Source organism: Salvia miltiorrhiza, chromosome 4 (assembly GCF_028751815.1).
Source record: "Salvia miltiorrhiza cultivar Shanhuang (shh) chromosome 4, IMPLAD_Smil_shh, whole genome shotgun sequence".
NCBI classification, from domain to species: domain Eukaryota; kingdom Viridiplantae; phylum Streptophyta; class Magnoliopsida; order Lamiales; family Lamiaceae; genus Salvia; species Salvia miltiorrhiza.
In genome coordinates this window covers 31,300,624-31,318,562 of record NC_080390.1, presented here as the reverse complement: position 1 = coordinate 31,318,562, position 17,939 = coordinate 31,300,624, and the positions used below count along the sequence as shown (strand labels likewise).

The 17,939-nt window shown below is 36.3% G+C and overlaps 1 long non-coding RNA gene across 1 annotated transcript; it reads right to left on the bottom strand.

Annotated features, from left to right (window-relative positions):
• Nucleotides 1–6,388: 6,388 nt before the first annotated feature.
• LOC131019924 (uncharacterized) lies at nucleotides 6,389–7,402 on the bottom strand. The gene is made up of 2 exons (XR_009100545.1): nucleotides 7,243–7,402; nucleotides 6,389–6,912 (listed from the first exon to the last, which is right to left on the bottom strand). It is a non-coding gene; the product is annotated as an uncharacterized LOC131019924 (long non-coding RNA).
• Nucleotides 7,403–17,939: the final 10,537 nt, after the last annotated feature.

Genomic DNA, 17,939 nt, shown 5'->3' with positions numbered 1-17,939 from the left:
CCCGATGAGTAGACCAACGTGAGACGTCGTTGACTTGAGCCTTACTCATCCTGATGAGTAAGGCTCATCCGCTCTTTTCCCCCATCGCGTGTAATACATGCACATGAAATAAAAAAAATAATTAAAAAACATACCCGGAGGCGCAAAGAGGAGAGAAGGAGAAACAGAGAAGAAGAAGGGAAAGAAATAGGGTTTCTCTAGTGGGATGGGCTTTTAAAATAATTTATTTAATTATTTAACTAAAAATAGGCTTTAAAATTAGTGACTTTGGCTAAACATTAAAATGTTTCATTTAATTATTTAATTATTTTAATTTTTAATTTTCTTAATTATTTAAATTTTAATAATTTAAATTAATCTAATTTTAAGTTTATATAATTTTAATTATGTCTTTTAATTTAGATAATTTTAATTTTATGTAATTTTAACAATTATGTTATTTAAATTAAATAAAAAATACAAAAACCAAAACTAATGGATATAAGTCAGCCTCCCCACCCCAATGCAGGCTACTGATTCATAAATAGTCCCCTCCTTAAATGAGTCAGTAACTAACTCAATGGATGTTGATGCTCTTAATTTCTTTTTCACGTTGAATTCGTTATTGTTAAATATATATGCTTGCATATAAGGTATGTGGGACTGTGGGAGCCATGAATGCACAGCCTATAGTTGAGCAAACTCGGTTACAATGAAGAAATAGTTAGTTATAGGTCAGGTGCTCATCTCAGTCGTCGATCGTACATATATAGCTTGATGAAGATAGAATCGTATAATATATTATATCTTTAATTATTGATTTGTCTTGTTGGTCAAGTTATTTTGTTTCCTTTTAGATGTTTAGGGTTTTATTATAAATAGGAGTTTTATTTATGTTTTATGAGAGTCGAATTGAGAGTTAAAATGTAGAGGGTGGGATTGTTCCCTTCTCGTGGTGTTCTTCCGGTATTCATGAGTGAATCAACGGATTAACCCTTATTGTACGTATTCCGGTATACGATGGTTATCAACGGAGTTCGTATATTATCAGTATCAAATATATTCCACGCTTCTACCTGCATCAGTTGGTATCCAGAGCCTTGCTACGCTCCTACGCGATGTCTCCCCGTCAATCAACCGTTCAGAATGTTCAAGATTATCTCCATCGTGACGACGACCTTCTGTCTCAACAATTCAAGGAATTACGAGCACAGAATTGAGAGATCTTTGACTTCCTACACGGTCAATATGATCGATCCTATGCAGAACATCATCAAGGACATTTCCGATTCGAGGACGAATCGTTTCAAGGATGGAGAGAATGGTGAAGATAGAATCGTATAATATATTATATCTTTAATTATTGATTTGTCTTGTTGGTCAAGTTATTTTGTTTCCTTTTAGATGTTTAGGGTTTTATTATAAATAGGAGTTTTATTTATGTTCTATGAGAGTCGAATTGAGAGTTAAAATGTAGAGGGTGGGATTGTTCCCTTCTCGTGGTGTTCTTCCGGTATTCATGAGTGAATCAACGAATTAACCCTTATTGTACGTATTCCGGTATACGATGGTTATCAACGGAGTTCGTATATTATCAGTATCAAATATATTCCACGCTTCTACCTGCATCATAGCTATAATAATCTTGTAGAGTATATAAGTTATGTCTATCTATACGTGTTGTATCTAATCTTCGTTCCATGCTAGAGAGTGAAAGAGTATAGTATATAGATTCAGAGATAGATTGCTAAAAGAAAATAGATTCAGATAGAGATTCAGAAAGAGTATAGTAATCTTGTTCCTGGAGCTTGAAGCATAATCTTTTTATGTGTGAATTGTCATCAATAAAAGAATCATTCCATCTGTCGTGGACGTAGGCACATTGTTAAACCACATAAATCTTGTGATTGATTTGTTCTTTGCATGTATTGATTGAGTTAGGTTTTGCTATGATTGTGTTATGTTCTCAATTGTTTTATAGTTATATTGATTTTTTTTTACTATTTTCTTCGTCTTCAAGAAATAGTTCATTTTTATCATTTTATTACGTCCACAAAAATTAGTCTATTTCTATTTATAGACACTATAAATTAGTCCTCTAAGGTGGATTCTTTCTCCAGTCACAATACATTCAACTACTTTTTATTAAAACTTGTGTCTTCCCTTTCTAGGACTATCTTTTCGGGACGGAGTGAGTATAATTTATGTTTTTTAAGTGGTTGCTTATTATCACATAAAAATATGGGAGCTAGGGTATATAAATTTTAGCCCGAAACAAAAAATAGGGATGTCAATTTGGATTTGTATAATCATAAGATATTGGATTTGCAGTCATAAGATATATATAAACATAAGTAGCGATGCCAATTTGACCAAATGATGGACCCGTCCAAATAGACCAAGAAAAACAAAAGAAAAAAAAAAAAGAAAAAGAAAAGGAGAGTTAGGGTATACAAATTTTAGCTCGAAACAAAAAAAAAGTCTGAATTAGCCAAATCTAAAATAGCTCTAGCCTCACAATGCTAGCATGAAAACTGAGGGTTGGCCCAACTAATAGAAAAGTCTCTTATCACGTTGTCAAACTTCATTACTTTGTTTTTGAATTTGATAATAAGATTTTAATTTAATTTTTGGAATGTGTTTTTATTTTCTCCAATAGTTAATAAAAAAATTATATGAAAATTAAAGAAATATGATCAATTAGGTTCAATATACATCAAATCCTTACATCTTATTAAATTTCTTATTAGTTATTATATAAGTCGAAATGCCACCGATTTATATTTGTAATACAAGGTTAAGTGTTTTGATTGAGAAAATGTATACTTTTTTTATTACAAAAATATTGTTATAAAAGATTATATTATTACTCTCTCTCTCTCTCCATGAAGTGTATACACCAATTGTCTTATTTAACGTCCACAATGAAGATATAATGCATTTTTTTGTTAGAACATGACCTTACACCAATCTCCTTATTCAACCTTACAATCACCTCATATTTACCAAAAAAAATCACCCATAACCCTATTCAATTCAATCACAACCACCCACATATATATGGTGAGACTTTTTGTCCAGTAAAAACACATCTACCAACTATTTTATTAAAACTCATGTCGAATTCAATATTGTATACTCTTTATGGACAAAGCGAGTATTTTTTTTTTTTTGTAAATTTTTTAGCCTGATGGCTAGCCCAAAAACCAAAGTTTTAATGTTAGGCTCGAAAACTTTTAACTCCAAATAAAAAAAATCCCAGTGGCGCAAATAAAAACTAACCCGAAATCAAGTGGGTTTGGTAGATTGACATCTCTAGATATAAGCATCATTTTCTTTTTAGAAACTATTTATTATAAATATTGAAAAAAAATACTTCCTTCGTCCACAAAAATTATAGCGTGATTTGAAAGACATGAAATTTAATAAATAGTCGGGAGCTATATATAAAATGGAGAAATAAACCCATTAAAATTGAGTGAAGAGATGGACGCACCAAAGTTGATGTGTTAAAAAGTTGAGTTGACATCTCTAGACATAAGCATCAATTTCTTTTTAGAAACTACTATGTCCGTCCCAATAATCATGGCCTGTTTCTTTTCGCCACAGATATTAAATAGAGTTATATTAGGAGAAAAGTTGTATGGCCCACATGTTTAATTATATTGTTAGTTGATTTAAGTATTGTTAACAAAGCAACAGTCAATTCTTCAAAATTCTTCGAAATTCTGTTGTTGATGCCGCTCTCAACATCGGCGAGCCCGGCACCCCGCTGCCTTCCTTTCGCCTTGTTTGTCCTCGTCGTCTCCCTTCACCCCCTACACACCATTATTCAAACAACCAACAAAGAAATTCAAGACATCATTATTTCCCCCAAATTCAAGAAATAATTAAAGAAATTCAAGAAATTAAAGAAACAGACCATCATTCTTTGTTAAGCAATTATGCAAATTTCTGCAAATTTCACTGACGTCCCCCACATCCACAAGCTCATCCACCAGATGGCCTTACCCACCTCAATCTTTCTCTGATCTCAACAGTCTCTCATCTCCCTTTCTCCACCTCTCAATCTCAGATTCAGAGCATAAGTTGGAGACGTGATGGTGGAGGCGAGATGTTGAGGTTGGTGAAAGAGTGAGAAGCTGTGGAGAGAAATTTAGGGGGGAGGGGTGAGAGAAATTTAGGGAAGAATTAGGGTTTGTTAGTTTAATTAAAAAATTTAATTAAATGTTAATTATAGCTTAAAAGGGAAATAGATCATGAATATTAGGACAACCCAAAAAGAAAAATAGGTCATGAATATTGGGATGTATGGAGTATTTATTATAAATATTTAATAAAATATTTCCTCTTTCGCGAAAATTACAACGTGGTTTGAAAGACACGAGTTTATAAATGATTGAGAGATATGTAAAGTGGAGAAAGAGACCCACTAAATTTTAGTGGAAGAATGGACGCATTAAAATTGACATGTTAAATGGTTGAATTTTTTTGTAAATATTGAGTATGAATGATGTTTAAAATGAAAGTGATATATATATTTTTAAATATTATAATTTTTATGAATGAATGAAAATAGTAATAATATTAAAAATTTTGTGAACTGAAACAATATATATTACTCTCTTCGTCCCGCTTCAAATGACCCTAAATTTTTCGGCACAGAGATTAAGAATTGTGTGATAAAGGTGTAAAGTGGCGGTGGGACCATCCAAAAAGTGGTGTTAAATATTTCTAAATTTGGGTTAGGTCATTTAAAGTGGGACAACTCAAAATAGAAATAGGGTCATTTGAAAGTTGAAACGGGACAGAGAGAGTAATAATTGGCTTTCATATTGGGATTTAGCCCACCTATGTTGTCAAATGGGTCGGGTCGGGCTAGCCCGGCCCAACCCACTGAGCTTTCGAATTATACTGCCAAGCCGAGCCAAAATATGATCAGGCCTCATAATAGCAAGCCCAACCCAACTCCTATCGGGCCTTCGGGTGGTCGGGTCAAACCCACCAAATAACTTTTTTCTCTTAAATTTTATTTTTTTACTATAAAAATGATTAAAAAAAATAATAATAAATTAAATCGACTAGCATCAAATCAAATAATCAATTCAAAAATATAATTAAGGATTAAATAAAAATCTTAAATCATACTATTGTAAGTCAAAGCACAACAAAAAATAAATAAAAATCATATAATAGATAGTTTATTAAATAACACTTCAAAGTATCTAAACAAATTTAAAGTCATAATATATATATATATATATATATATATATTAAACTCAAAATTAATAGAATGATATTCAAATCAAGAAAGCACCCATTGTAAACTATAAAATTATCAAAACATACGTTCATATTCTATACTGCACTAACTAAAGTCTATTCTAAAAATGTGCAAAGTCACGGTCACAGACCATGGCAAAGTTAAAGAGAAATGGTAATACTCATTATATTATGAAAAGGTTCATAAAATAAATAATTTAAATAAATAAAATATGAATATATATGTATATATGTGTGTGTGTTTAATTAATTAATTTATATCAAGTTGGCTAAAAAAATTAATTTATATCGAGTATTGCATTCAAGATAAAATATTTTTTATATTCAGTTTAGAAGCGCTAAAATTTATCAATGAATGAGCTGACATAAGAGTGAAATCTGAACTTCAATCTATTTTTAATTCCTTTCTATTTTAAATTTCAAAATGTATAATTAGACAAGTAAATATTATAAATTAATAATTAAAAAAATCGGACGGGCCAAAAAGCTCAAAAACTCCGGGTGTTTTAGCCCCAAAGCCCAATCGGCCGTCTGGACGGGCTTTTTAGGTCCAATTTTTTTCGAGCCTCTATTTTATCAAGCCCAATCAACATTAAATTCGAACGGATTGAACCGGCCTATCGAATCAAGCTAATTTTGACAGCTCTATGCATAAAGCGTTTACCGATTACAAGAGACACGAGCCCAAAACTGAATTGCCTTTTCTATTGGGCAAAATTTTCATGAATTCTTTTGGAATGGAACTTTTCGAGACGGCCTATCTAACATAAATTACAAACGAATGATTTAATTGGCTATATAAGTACAAAATTTATTTCAACCACGGATAATAATCGTCAGATGTTACATATATTATTTACATTTTAGAAAATAAATTCGAAAAAAATAGAACATAATTTTGGCAGGCCCACAAATGATGATGGTAATGATACATAAATTATTTTGTGATTGATATGATTTTTACATATAAAATTCATTATTGTTTGACATAAATATGCGACGCCCAACTAAAGCACACACGCATATACAAATAGGTATAGGATCGACTTTCATTCTCCCACCAATCAAGATTCAAGATAATCCTCATTTTCTCGACGGATCTAATTCGTGAAGGAAGCGTTGAAAATGAACTTAAATAAATAAAAGGGTTAATTACATTAAAATATACGAACTTTAATCACTTTTTTATTCTACACATGAACTTTGAAATTTACAATTTTAATCATAAACTTTGCAAGTGTCAATTTTTCCTTAAAATTAAATTTCGACAGCCGAAAAATTTACGTGTCATTGTAGATGCCACGCGTATATAACACGTGTAATTATAGCTGACATGGAAATACAAAACGACGTCGTTTTGGTCATCTAAAAAAAGCTCTAATTCTTACCCCAAACGTTATCTTCTTTCCGGAGCAACCTAAAAGGGAGGTGCAGAAAATTAATTTGGATTACATTGACGACGGTTGCGCCCCAGTTGCGGAGAAAACCGGCAGGGGCAGGGCGAGGGCGTACGAGGCAGCGAACATCATAGCCTTCATCTAGTGCTCTCCTGACAATCTGCCAGCCCAATGTGCCCGTGGCGCCCACTGCCAGTATGCTCGTGGGTCGGATCGGCGTTCCGGTGGCCAAATTGACCGTCGTCGGCGTAGCCTGGGCGTTGCAAGTTATCACCATTGATGAGAAATCATTAATCAAGTAGTACCAATACGAAAATTCGATGTTTGAAGGAAGAACTGGAACAATTGAAAATAGGCATAATTTATTGTTATGGTGGTCCGACTCCTAAAGCTAGAAGATGGTCAAGTGCGGTTGCAGTCAAGATTGGAACAAAAGGAAGAAACTAAAGATGCGTTAATGAGCAGAACACAAAGGCTGACGAAACTGATTCTTGTATCCACCAAAACTTTCCAATCATTGAAATTTCCTCAACGTTTAAGACCGAGGAGAAGAAGAATTTGGAGAATAAGAGGTTTTCTATACCTTCCGCAGTCCTTTCTCTCCATCATCTGGGACTGTAGGTGGGTGATCAGACTCTTAGCTTGTACCATTTCTGAGCGTGGAGCGTTGATGCCATTTTAGTGACTGCATCTGGTTTGGTGGTATCTACGGAGAGGAGAAAATGAGAGATGACATTGGGACTTTTGAAATTTAAACCTAATTTCATCAATTGAGACAAAACTACGTCGTTTACCCCTAAAAAATGACATCGTTTCATGTGTCGGATGGTGAAATAAGTGGCACACTTCCGGCTGCCACATATGATCCACATCAGCATCAAATTGGGGAAATTCAATTTTAAGGATAAATTGAAACACTTGCAAAGTTCATGATTAAAATTGTAAATTTCAAAGTTCGCGTGCAAAATGGAAAAGTGACTAAAGTTCGTTTATTTTGATGCAATTAACCCTAAATAAAATGAATATAGGCGAATTAAAATTTTGAGATATTCTAAAATTATTAATAATTTATACTCCCTCCGTCCCGCTATTCATGTCCCATTACTTTTCGGCACGGAGATTAAGTGTAATGCCCCGCTCTTTTAAATATATATTAGATTAAACATGTGCATTAGTTATAAAATTCTTTTAATTATTTATTGTGACTATTTTATTCAGATAATATTATTTCAGCAAAAGTCTGTATAAGAGATACAGAGCTGCGATTTAATATTCAATCATGAATCAAACCAATAATTAAATTATTGGTTTAGCTACACGTTTGAGACCTTGCATTACCAGTTGATTGATTTAATCAATAGTATTAGAAATTTTAGATTTATAACCGATTTCATAAATCGTGTTATTTAAATCGAATTGCTAGAATTATAACTCGAGTTTATGTTAATAATAATTTTATTATTTCACGCTTTATATGTTTAGTACTAAGTTGCGAATTAATTTCGACTTTCACGTATTAAATCTCAAGATTGAGGATTTAATTTATATAAATACGACGAGTATTTATTAAACGAGAATTGGAGAATTATTACAGGAACTAGGAGAAACTAGATCACGGCACTACACGTATGTCTCGATTTTTCATCCAACACATCAATTCCTACACTATTCCCTTGTTAGTCAAAAAGTTGGTGCTAACAATTTGTCAAAAAAAAAAAGTTGGTGCTTTGCAGAAAAGTTTTGGCTGCTTTGGACTAATGCGCATGATTTTTCAACCTTTGCTACAGTAACACTATTCCAGTTTTGCCTATAAATTGCTAGGATTCGCAGCAGTTTAAAAACACACCAAAGCAGAAAATACTTCTTTCTGTTAGAGAGAGCAAGAGTGAGTTGAAGTAAAATCTCAAATACGAGAGTTTGAGGGTTTGAGACAAAAGCTTAGTTAGAAGCTTTTGGTGTGAGAAAATTAGATAGTAATTTTCTCGGGGTATAACGGGTTGTGAGTTGAGTGTTGTGAGTGTTGTAAACACTGTATATTTTTTTCTTCCTTTGTTAAATAGATCTGCAGCAGCTCCGGAGACGTAGGCATAATTGGCCGAACTCCGTTATCAAATTTGTGTCTTTATTATTCCGCATTTATCTCGCTCTCACATATCTGGTTAGAGGGAAATTGCACCTAATTTCCCAACATCCCTACACTATTCCACCTTCCCCTCCAACACCTCATTACTGCAACAATTTTTTTTAAAAAGTTGCATTATCTTCATGCATGTGTAATTGCTCCATTTTACTACATTTTCTTCCATCTTAAACTCTTCTGCAAAAAGTTCAGTTTATCACCAACTCTCTCCTACAACTATTCATCTTCAATTTTCAAAAGCTTCAGCACGCCGAAAAAGAAATTTCACGGCAAGATCACAATTGTCAAAGGATGCAAATTTCAACAACCAAATCTTCAAAAGTTGCAACTCCCGGTACCAAAAACAATTTCCACCATTTTGATTCTGTTGTCTGCAGAAACTCCTCTATAAATTGAGGAGAGTTCTGCAGAAGGAAGAAGTGCAGCAAGAGGTGTGAGGCAAGAGAGAGTTTAGGAGAAATTTTTTTTTAAATTTCTTACTTGCAAGAGCTCAAGTGAGCTCCCTTCGCCGGGCTGTTTCTTCGCCGACCGGCCACTAGGCTCTGAACCGAGAACGTGTACTCGTTCCTCCATCTTCAGGCTACCAAATCCAACAATCGAAAGGCCGAAGCCTTCTCTGTTTTTCCCTGATCAAAGACCGCAATATCCTTCGGCGGCCAACGTCGAATTCCCGACTTAGCCACCGGCCAACTTACGGCCTTCGTTTCTCACTATCCTTACGACGAAAAAGGATCGAGAAACCACCGTTGTGTAGCCTGATCTACCTCGCACGAGGAAAACTAAGTCGTAGACCTTCGCGGCTAAACACCATCGCGGAACGACGACCGGAAAACCCCCGACGAACAACTTCCATTAGTGCTCACTTGGACAAGGGTAAGTTGACGCCCTTATTTCAATGCATTCCCGTTTCTATTATATTATGGGAAATTTCTGGGGTATAGATGGGAGTGTGGTGAATATTTGTACAAAGTTTCATGTTATTTGAACTTCGTTTACTACCCTTTTAAAATTTGAGAAGTCTACTGTCAGTATCTGCTGAAACTGTCGTGAGGCAGATGATTAGGTTAATTATTTCAGTAACCATATGTTGATATTTAACTCTCAAATTTTTATTGTATGAAGATATATGTGTTAGATATCTGCATATAAAAGTTGAGGTTATTCCGGTAACGTTTGCTATTTTTTCAAAAATCTGGACTTTCAGTTGGCAGAAACTGCCGAATCTGGTAGGCGATGGGAAAATCGCTATATCTCTTAAACTACTTGGAGTTTTTCAACACACTTTTTTTTCAATTAAACTAGACTCAAAGAGGTTTCTATTGATATAAAATTCGACTCCATACGAGTTCGGAGTAAAAGCAGTTTATTAGTTGAAGTTGAATCTATACAGTTTTGTTGAGATGGAAATGATTCAAAATAATTCCTATTAAGATTTTTAAAGTTTTATTGTTGATAAAATATCACTTTTAGTTTATAAATGAGCTATTGATGTGTATATATATATATATATATATATATATAGGGAAGGGCTAAAATAAGAGCATTTCTTAAGATATAAAATAAGAATCATTTTCAGCCCTTAGATCATCAAGATCAACGGTTGGTTCGTAATCCTGTCGGATGGATTTATGGTCCTGAGTTCGAATCCCAAAGGTAGCAAAAAATTATTTTTCACAATTCATACCTTTATACAGCGAATTCATACGTGTTCTACATAAAATTCATACATTAAAAATTGTTCTTATTTCTTATTTTAAGATGTGCTCTCACGGTAGCCCACCCCTATATATATATATATTGGTGATTGACATTATTAAATGGGGAAAAGGAAAACGTTTTATGTTTATAGAATTATTCTTTATTTATAATAGATAAATAAATGAATAATATAAAATGGAATTTCCTACATCCTCAAAGGTACATGAAGTATTTTGATAAAGGAAGAACGATTGTATATGAGTTAGATATAGTCGTTTAAGGAAATATGGGTAGTTAGAGAAATGAGTGAATAGTGATTCACTGCATTTGTTGTTATCTTTTCTATTATTCACTCGAACACATGTTTTCGTGTTATTAAAGGTTCAAATAAACAAAAGCGTCTGAGTAACCTATCGCGCTAAGGAAAGAGAATCATTGTCTTAAGTAGCAAAACACTGCAATCAGGTGGGCATTACTTTTACTATACGTATATAGAGATCCCCTGCGTGTCGTAGGCCTCTTATACGAATGAATGCATGAGATGATCTAACTGTTAATTTCAGTTTCATATATATATCAAATGAGTTTAAATGTTACGTTCAAGCAAGTTATTTCATGACAAAATCTTTGAGTTAAAGTTATTTCAAGTATTGTCTTGCCATAAAATGTTTAAATTTTAGTATGATATCTATCTGCTTTGGCTTTGCCAATGATGCAATCGAATTCGGGTCCTGAGCAGTTGATAGCTATCCTGCCAGGGCTAGTGTACACCAGTGACCGTGAGTCATCTAGCGGGTTGGCCGGTCAAGTGACCGTGAGAGGTGGCCACCTCTCCGGCACACAGTTCCAGATATGATAGATTACAAGAGAACTTAGTCTGCAGACGAACTTTAAGAATCACAAATGAACTTAGTAAGCTTGGGCCTTTTTAGCGAAAAACTCCCTTGCTGTACTGTTTATGATGGCATGACAATTTACAGTTTTGAAGCATGTATTTTTATACCTAGGCATACGTGCCCACTGAGTGCTTTTGTACTCAGCCCTGCATATGTTTTCTAAATGTGCAGGTTGAGTTGATGTGATGATGGTGCTGCAATGAGCGGAGTCTCCAGGGTTGTTAATAAATAGTTAACCTGTCTAGAATATGTCTTCATACATATGTCTAGCTACTTTCCGCTGCAAGATGTTGTTGATGTTATAGTATGTTATGTCATACTTTGAGTCTTAAGAGAATGGTTTCATATGATGTATAACTTGATTAATGATATTAATTAAGTTTTATGCTGTCTTTCATAGACTATTTTCAATTGAGTATTCATGAATAAAAATGACGAGTTTTATTAAGATGAGTAAGTTTTACGGCTATAAATGACGCCCCTTTTCTTCCCCTTCTTCTTTAACCCCATCCCTAGTCGTAGATCACTCGGCTTAACTATCCTTAGTTAGGGCGGGCTGTGACATTAAGGAGAAGCAAATTAGGTGAATAAGGAGTGTGGTCCACATGTTTAAGTTTATGATTAAAGGATTGTTAATGTCAGACAATTCCAATGAAAATGAAAAATTCTTAAATAATTAAAATTCTGAAAATGAAAAATTGATCGAACAAAAATAAAATTTTGAAAATAAAAAATTCTGAGGTTTCGAACAGATTCCAATCGAACTCAAACAATTCTGCATCATCTTCTCAAACAATTCTGAACAAAAATCTGGATCGAACATTAACAATCTGCATATTTCAATTCTGAACTCAAACAATTCTGAACAAAAATCTGCAATCAACAATTCCAATCTACAGATTTCGAACCGATCGAACTCAAACAAAATTGGAGAAAATTTCATGAACAGAGAGTGAAAATTTCAGGAACAGATCTGCATCGCCGCTCGCACTCCGCCGCGCCGCTGCTAGGGTTTCATTCAGAGGGGCGAATCGCGGCAGATCGCCTCGAGCCTCTACATCGTCTTCTCGGTCAAGCCAACACCGCTTGGACTCAGCCCCGCCGCGCCGCTGCTAGGGTTTCGTTGGAGGGGGTGGCTGGAGTGGCCTATTGGCACGAATCTCTGCGGATCGCCTCGAGCTTCTCCTCGCACAAATCGACGCAACTGGAGAGAGGGTTCGAGATGGAGAGGGCAGACGATGACGTGAGTGGAGGCGGCGGCTGGCCGACGGTGCAGAGAGGGTTCGAGATGGAGAGGGCGGCGGTGCGACGGCAACGGTGGTGGCGGGACTCACCAAAGGGGCGAAAATTCGAAGAGAAGCAGGGAACCCTAGAAATTGGGGTAAGAGAAAAGCAATGTAGGGGGAAAAGAAGAGGCGGCGTGGGTGGAGGCGGCAGGGGGTGGCGCGATGGTGGAGGTGGGAGGGTGGTGGAGGTGGCAAGATGGTGGAGGTGGGAGGTGGGAGGGCGGCCGATTGGTGAAGAAAAGAGAGAGGAAAGAGAATGTGGAGAGAGAAAGAAAATTAGGGGTTAATTAGTGTTACAATTAGTGAATTAATTTATTTTAAGTATGCCCTTATTATTTCCTAAAATAGAAACGAGACATTATCGGTGGGACAACCCAAAAAGGAATACGAGACATGAATAGCGAAACGGAGGGAGTATTAAAAATTATGAAATTTGTGGGTAAAATTTGTCGCTTCTCCAAGAATTTGAAAGTAGAATTATCAATTATCGGCATAAGCAAACATTCATTATTTTCTTCAAGCCTGGGTCACTCCCAAAAAGAACAAAAACTGAAGAAGGTCAAAAAAATCACTCAATTTAGATCAGTGGATGAATGTGTGTTTAGAGTTATTTAAAGGGGGCGTTTATAATTTATTATGGATAAATTGATATAATTATAATTGTTTTAATTTCGTCATTTATTAAAATATAATCTAACAAAAACATGAACATTTATTAGTGACACGAGTTTTAAGAAATATTAGATAAAAGTGTATTGTAAATGAAAAAATGGGTCACACTTTATACCAAGTAGAAATAAAAAGTAAAGGAATTGTGGTGGGTAGTGCACTAAAATAGAAATGTTCATATTTTTGTGAGACGACCAAAAATGACAAAATATTCATGTTTTTTGTGAGACGTAGGGAGTACTAGTTTAAATTGTTACATTGTGAGGTGCACGAATTTTAATAAAATGTGAGTGGATTTGTTAGTAGAGCAGGGGTTTCACTTTAATTGTTAATGTGAATGAAGTTGTGTAGAAGTGTCAATTTTTTTTATGGACAGACCAAAAAAAAAATTGTGACAATTTTTTTTGGATACAAAAAGGGAAAGATTAGCCTATAGGCCCTATACTATTTTAATCAAGAAACAATGGTGTCAAATGACCACATTGAACATGCAAACACAATATTTGACCACTAATTGAAAAAACACAAATTATAGCCATTAATTAGGCAATATGCCTAATATACCCCTAAGTCAAAAAAAAATTATTTTTTTATTTTTTTAATTCTCTGCGCCCTATCTACCCCTTGACCCCACCCACCCCAAGCCAAAATTTTTTTTTACTCCCCTGCCCCCAGACCCCCCGACCCCACCCCCCCACCCACCACCCACCCCAAGCCAAAAAAAAAATTTTACTTCTCTTGCCTTGTCTACCCCCAGACCCCCGACCCCACCCACCCTAAAGCCAAATTTTTTTTTTACTTCCCCTGCCTTGTCTACCCCCCAGACCCCCCGACCCCACCCCCCACCCCCAAGCTTACTTCCCTTTCCTTGTCTACCCCCCCACCACCCACCCCCAAGCCAATTTTTTTTTTTTTTACTTCCCCTTCCTTGTCTACCCCCCAGACCCCCGACCCCACCCACCCCCAAGCCAAAAAAAAATTTTTTTTACTCCTCCTAGATAAAAATAAATCAAATTTTACTTTGGGTTAATAGCCGGAAAATACACGAACTATTTTGAGATTTGCATATTGCACATGACCTTCAAAATTAGCCCCAGAATACATGACTTTTCAATTTAATCGCAATTTGCACCCGCGTTGACTAACACTTTGATCGGTGGTGACGTGGCCGCCGGATTTTGTTGACGTGGACGATTTTCCGATATAGTAAAACGACGTCGTTTTGTCAAGCTCTTTTAAATTTAAAAAAAAAAAGGAAAAATCCTTTTGTTCCGTCGACCACCGCATCTCCGCCCACCTCTCTCATCACTCCAAGTCTCCAACGCCACCTTCTTCCCCAGCCAACCGCGAAAGGCGCGACCTTAATTTCAGACGCCGAGCAACTCCACCGCCACTACTGCTCCGGATGCCCGTCGACCACCGCGTCTCCGCCCACCTCTCTCATCACTCCAAGTCTCCAACGCCACCTTCTTCCCCAGCTAACCGCGAAAGGCGCGGCCTTAATTTCAGACGCCGAGCAACTCCACCGCCACTACTTCTCCGGCTGCTGTACTACGACTACCGCGCTCCTCCAATTGCGCCGCCGAGATTTACCACCCTCTCTTACTTCACAATTTTAAGATTTTAGGGCACATCAGATATGTGCTTGATACTATCACCATTTAGGGGGAGGGAGGCTGAGGTGGGCGCCGGTTTGCTGCTGCGTCGACGTCGAAGTTGTAGGCGGGGGGGAAAAGGGGTTAGGGTTTCTTCCGATGGAGAGGCAGATGCTCGAAGGGGCGTTGGAGATTTCTTTTATTTCTTTGATTTTGATGTTTGATTTCTTCGATTCAAAGGGATGGTGGTGGTGGTTATTTGGAAATCTAGAGATCTGGAGATCTGTGGCGGTGGTTATGGTGGAGGTGAGGCGGCGCAACAACTTCTCCGGTGCCATCCCCATCTTTCTCTCGCCCCGCCTCGCCGGAAACAGGAAGAAGGTCGCCGGAAAGCAAGGATTTTTTTTAATTCTTTAAAATATCAAAATGACGTCGTTTTTCCCACGTGGCTGTCCATGTCATCGTCGGTCAAACTTAAGAGTTGCCGGAATTTTTCGCCGTGTGCAAATTGCGATTAAATTGAAAAGTCATGTATTCTGGGGCTAATTTTGAAGGTGATGTGCAATATGCAAATCTCAAAATAGTTCGTGTATTTTCCGGCTATTAACCCTTTTACTTTTGTTATTTTATTTTATGGCACTTATGGCACTATTAGTGCCATAAGTGCCAAAATGTCCTTTTTAAACACTCCCCCTAGGGTTTAGATATTCCATTTAGGGTTTAGATTATCCATTTAGGGTTAAGATTATCCATTTAGGGTTTAGATAATGTTGTTGTTTCTATATTTGTTCTGCATGTAAAAAGACCATTTTACTTTATTTTATTTTGGATTTTCGTTGGCACTTATGGCACTATTAGTGCCATAAGTGCCATAAAATAAAATAACCAAAGTAAAATTTGATTTATTTTTATCTAGGAGGAGTAATTTTTTTTTTTGGCTTGGGGGTGGGTGGGGTCGGGGGTCTGGGGGTAGACAGGGCAGGGGGAGTAAAAAAAAAAAAATTTGGCTTGGGGGTGGGTGGGTGGGGGGAGGGGGGTGGGGTGGGGAGTGGGTGGGGTCGGGGGTCTGGGGGGTAGACAGGGCAGGGGGAGTAAAAAAAAAATTGTTGGCACTTATGGCACTAATAGTGCCATAAGTGCCTAACCCGACCCGCGTGCCTGATCCTACCCGGCACGCGACCCGCGCTCCTGACCCTACCCAGTCCGCCCAATTAAGGGCAAAAACGTCCCATAGCTATAAAAATGGCCAAAATTTATGTTTTTTCAATGAGTGGCCATAATTTGTGTTTTATGATTCATTTTGGCTATTTCAAAATTTTACTCTTTAATCAATCTAGACTAATTCTCAAAAGTAAATGTCTTCTTATGGAGTTGTTTACTTTTCATGATTGATAAGTTAATACTCCCTCCGTCCACGAAATGAGTACCCATTTGTGGACGGCACGGGTTTTAAGAAATGTATGGAGTGTAGTGTGAATAGTTTAAGGGTTTCACTTTTTGAGTGTATTAATTAAAGAGATGTGTGGGGCACACTTGCCAAAAAGGGAAATGGGTACTCATTTCGTGGACGGACGAAAAAGGAAATATGGGTACTCATTTCGTGGACGGAGGGAGTATATGAAACTATCCATTACTATATATATAAAAGGTATCAATTATGATAAAAATTAAAAAATAATTAATTTTTGTGTAAGATTACATCATCATCTTTATTTTATTCTTTTGTCAAAACTTTCACTTTATTCTTACTCTTTTTCTCTCCCTCGTACCCCCATCTTTCTCTTCCATCCTCGACTCTAGTCTTGCGATGCCCACCTTAACCGCCTCAAAAGCTAGCAGAGCCACCTCTTGCATTGGGGTGACGTGGGCTGCGGTAGTGCAAATGTAAGAATAAGATCAATGTCCACCAAATGTTCGACAGAATATTCCAATGAAGAAATCTGAAATTTAAGTATTAGTATAGCAAATTATGTGATTTTAGTATTTTAAGTGTTGTTTTGTTATCGATTATCAATTGATATCCAGATTTAACATTTAAAATATCTTTATTTTTGTAATTAAATGTGATTTAATTGAGTTTGTATTGTTATTGTTTTTAAATTCACAATTAGCTCAATGAATTCATATCTAGGTAAGTTGTGACTTCGAGTTTTAAATCTAGAATTCACAACTCGACATATGTTGATTGTGAATTCGAGTTTTAAAGTTATAGTAATTCACAACTAGAAATAGTCTTTATTGTGAAATCAAGTATTAAAGGTGGAATTCACAACTATGAATAGTTTTGGCTATGAATTATATTAAAGGTGGAATTCACAGCTAGGATTAGTTTTGGCTATGAATTATAGGGGTAGAACAATAAATGGGATTTTTTTTAGTAGATAATTTTATTTTTTCCATCTCGATTTGGACATTTTTCAAATCCACTCATTGATAAAATACACGATTTAATATTTTTATCTTCACTATTAAAAAAAATCAATATTAACTTTCAATGAATATGAGTTAAACCAAACTAGCTCAAATAATACTCCCTCCGTCCCGCTATTCATGTCTCGTATTCCTTTTTGGGTTGTCCCACCGATAATGTCTCGTTTCTATTTTAGGAAATAATAAGGGCATACTTAAAATAAATTAATTCACTAATTGTAACACTAATTAACCCCTAATTTTCTTTCTCTCTCCACATTCTCTTTCCTCTCTCTTTTCTTCACCAATCGGCCGCCCTCCCACCTCCCACCTCCACCATCTTGCCACCTCCACCACCCTCCCACCTCCACCATCGCGCCACCCCTGCCGCCTCCACCCACGCCGCCTCTTCTTTTCCCCCTACATTGCTTTTCTCTTACCCCAATTTCTAGGGTTCCCTGCTTCTCTTCGAATTTTCGCCCCTTTGGTGAGTCCCGCCACCACCGTTGCCGTCGCACCGCCGCCCTCTCCATCTCGAACCCTCTCTGCACCGTCGGCCAGCCGCCGCCTCCACTCACGTCATCGTC